The sequence below is a fragment of the Lycium ferocissimum genome, chromosome 3, assembly GCF_029784015.1.
Source record: "Lycium ferocissimum isolate CSIRO_LF1 chromosome 3, AGI_CSIRO_Lferr_CH_V1, whole genome shotgun sequence".
Lineage (NCBI taxonomy): Eukaryota > Viridiplantae > Streptophyta > Magnoliopsida > Solanales > Solanaceae > Lycium > Lycium ferocissimum.
In genome coordinates, this window is record NC_081344.1 from 14,377,978 (window position 1) to 14,382,432 (window position 4,455).

The following is a 4,455-nucleotide window of genomic DNA, read 5'->3' on the forward strand; positions in this document are numbered from 1 at the left end:
AACATGTGATTTGGGATGATTAATTAATTGATTTACAGAATTGCGAACTCAAGCAAGATGGATCCCCAATTAGCACTGTGAGTTTATAAACTAAGTGTTAATTCTATGATCCACGGACATTACAAATACATCTTTATATAAGACAGAAACAATATCAAGAAGGTAAAGAACTACTTTCGTCTAACACTCTTTTTCATTGATAATTAATGAGTAAATAAAATAGAAACCAATTCGTACTCCGGTCACCACTAGGCAAGATTTTCATTAATTAGTAAAAAAAAAAAAAAGTACCTATTTACACAAGTTGTTAGTAACTTGCATTCAGTTTGGCCTTAACTAACATTTGACATCCTCTGTACTCTTATTTAAAATTATAGTAACACATTAATTTAAAATGAGGAAAAAATTCAAAAAAAGGAGAAAAAAGATAAATAGTTTTCTAGGCCATAAAGACGTGCCAACATCACCTTGTCTATGCCTAACTTTATATTATATATAGATATAGATTTGTAAAGTTTTCTGCCTCTTCCTCCATGATTAGTAGTAATCAATTTATGTAGAAACATGAATAATCTGTGAAACGGTAAAACATGAAGAGGTCATATCACATTTATAATACACACCTTTAATTCTCACCAAAAGATTACTGCTTCTCCCTTAAATTTATGAACACAGATTTGATGCCAACTTATAAATTGAGAATGCAGAAAGTACAATAGAAACAATGCATCTTTTTTTGTCATCTTCTCCTTAACTTTCAGCAATCGATGTTTAATATTTCATATATATGATTTGATTGGATTGAATTCATTTGTTTTTATTTCTTTTCGTTTTCATTGCTTTTACACATTTTTGTTGGTTAATTTTGATAAATTCCTGATGCTTTGCAGGTTTCGGAAAGTGTCGAGGAAATCCCTATATCTACTGCAAGCCCTTTGTGTTTCCTAATATAACACCTTTTTTGATGTCTTCTTAATTTCATGCGTGGGGTTTCCCCAGGAAGTACTGAGAATTAGCTCGAGTCGCATATGCCATTTGCCATCGATTGCAGTAAGTTTTTACCATTTTTCATCCTTCTTCCTTTCTCTTATTTTGCTTTAGTGAAAGTTAATTTTGAGCTCTTATGGTCTTAACAATTGTTGGATGAAGCATGGCAGCATGAAGTAAAGAGGTTTGCGAATAATTTAAACAATTTTTCTTACTATCATACTTTAACAAAGTTAAAAATGGTACTTTGAAAGATCCAATCTTAATTCTTTTATAATCTTTTATATATATATATATATATATATATATATATATATATATATATATATATATATGAGTTTATTTTGATAGTAGCAGGGACATAGAATATTTCACATATTCAATGACTAAAGAGGATAATATAGTTCCGCATTCGTTGTGGTATGCTTTTCCTTAATGAAAAAAAACAAATGAAAAAACTTGGCAAATAGTGCAGATTTTAACTTTTTTTGTGGAGAATATGGTGTTTTTCTGGTGATAGATTTATAAAGTGAAATAGTGTGGTGGTAGTTGAACTAAAGCCAAACAAGCAGCACAATTCAAGCGATTTTGATGCCGAGGTAGTAATTGAGAAGACTGAAATTGAAGCGGTTGGAAAGTTTTCAATTCTGTTGCGAGAGTTTCTAAGATATTTTTTTATTTGTTATTTTTTACTAGACAAGTCATATTTCTTATTCTCCTACCCATTGTAAGTTGGGGCTTTTAATTAAAGGTGACAAAAGGTTTAAAAAAATTAGTTTGGGGTAACTCTAGCTTTTTTAATTGAGTAGGGGTGATAAAGCTTTGGATTAGTGATTAGGGAGTTTGATCATTCCAACATTATATTTTTAACACTTTGAACCCAAGCTTTGTTTTTTACACTTTGACTTGAGTTTTGTTTTTAACACTTTGATCCAACTCCATATAAATCATAAAATACCCTCGCCCCCCATGGCCCCCGCCCCACACCCTCCCCACCCCCGGCCCCCACCCCGGCCCCGCCCTTGCCCCCCCCCCCCCACCCCCCCCCCACAAAAAAAAATGCTTTTTTAAAAAAGATTTTAAAAAGTTTTTTTTTGTACCACCCACCCCGCCGCCCCACCACCCCCACCCTCCCAAAAAAAATTAATTTTATTTTTTAAAAAAGTTTTGAAAAGATTTTGTTTTTGGTTTTCTGCACCACCCCAACCCATCCACCCTCCCCTTGCCCCCACCCCACCCCCGCCCCCAAGAAAAAAATATATTTTTTAAAAAAGATTTTGAAAAGTTTATTTTTGTTTGTTTTTTGTACCCCCCCCCCCCCCCCCCCGCCCCACCACCACCCACCCCTTCCAAAAAAAATTAATTGTATTATTAAAAAAAAGTTTTGAAAGGTTTTTGTTTTTGATTTTTTGCACCACCCCCTCCCCCATCCACCCTCCCCCGACCTTGCCCCCCCACCCCACAAAAAAAAATGTTTTTTTAAAAGAGTTTGAAAAGTTTTTTTGTTTGTTTTTTGTACCACCCCCCCCGCCCCCACCACCCCCACCCTCCCAAAAAAATTAATTTTACTTTAAAAAAAGTTTTGAAAAAGTTTTTGTTTTTGGTTTTTTGCACCCTCACACCCATCCACCCTCCCCCCGCGCGCTTCCCCCCCCCCAAACCCCACAAAAAAATGTTTTTTTAAAAAAAGAGTTTGAAAAGTTTTTTTTGTTTGTTATTTGTACCACCCCCCCCCCCCCCCCCCAAAAAAAAAAATTAATTTTATTTTAAAAAAAAGTTTTGAAAAGTTTTTGGTTTTGGTTTTGCACCACCCCAACCCCATCCACCCTCCCCCGCCCTTTCCCCCTCCCCCAAACCCCACAAAAAAAATGTTTTTTTAAAAAAAGATTTTGAAAAGTTTTTTTGTTTTTTGTTTGCACCACCCCCTACCATCCCAAAAAAAATTAATTTTATTTAAGAAAAAAGTTTTGAAAAGTTTTTGTTTTTGATTTTTTGCACCACCCACCCCCACCCCATCCACCAACCCCCCGCCCCCTCTCAAAAAAAAAAAAATCTTGAAAAGTAATTTTTTTTTCTTTGGTTTCTTACTCCACTCACCCACCCAAAAAAAATAATTTTGTTTTAAAAAAAGTTTTGAAAAGTTTTATTTTTTATTTTTTGTTTTTTGCATCACCCACCCCAAAAAAAAAAAAATCTTGAAAAGAAGTTTTGATTAGAGAGATAGATACCTCCTCCATATGTTGATCCTAGCAAACCCTAAGAAGGCGGACAAGAGGAGGCGTGGAATCGGAAATCATTGCGACCGAGGAAAAATAAATGCTCCTTATGTAATAAACATTTGCACAAAAACGCTTATTTTTTGGAACTTTATGACATTTTAATATTGTTCTTTTTTAGAATGATAATTTATGTTCTTGGTGTTTGTGAACTTGGTTTATATGATATGTTGATCGTGTTCAAATCACAAATGTGTGTATTCTTGTTAATGAATTGTTGAATAGTTTCCAACAAGTAATGAATCAGTGTTGCAATGTACCAGAACTTGTTGGGTTTTATCGAACAAGTAACAAGACTTGTTGCGGTTAACCTAGTAGCTTGTTGGAACAATTGTATCTCACACAACTATGACGGACTACTACGGTTGTTTGCAACGGATACTACACTAGACACCTTCGAATGTATAGTTGTTGCAACGGATACTACTTGATTCACGTATTTAGTGATCGACAACAAAGTGAATCAATGATATTTAGTTATAAACAAAGGAAATCAACGATATATAATGATCAATGTATAATACTTAATCAATCGATGTATTTTGCGTCGGGAAAGATGATTTCATCGAGTCGGTTACGCACTAAATCGAGTGGTCATTAGAGTGAATTGATGTGAACTACTTGATTCACCCATATTTAGTGATAAACAAAGGAAATCAACGATATTTAATGATCAATGTATAATACTTAATCAATTTGATGTATTTTGAGTAAAAAGAGATGATTTACTAAGTGGTGTCGCACTAAATCGAGTGATCATTAGAGTGATTTGATGCGAACTACTTAATTCACCCATATTTAGTGATAAACAAAGGAAATCAATGATATTTAGTGATCAATGTATAATACTTAAATCAATTTGATGTATTTTGAGTCAAAAAGAGATGATTTACTAAGTGGGTATGCACTAAATCGAGTGATCATTAGAGTGATTTGATGCGAACTACTTAATTCACCCATATTTAGTGTTAAACAAAGAAAAATAAATGGTATTTAGCGATGATATATATGTCTACTAACATCCTTAATGGATTAGATAGTAATTTCATGGATTCGATGGGCAATTCTAAGTGTATTCTTCTAAATCGAGTGATCATTAGAGTGATTTGATGTGAAGTACTTAATTCGACCATATTTAGTGATAAAAAAATGAATTCAATGTTATTAGGTATAAACAAAGGAGTTCAATGTA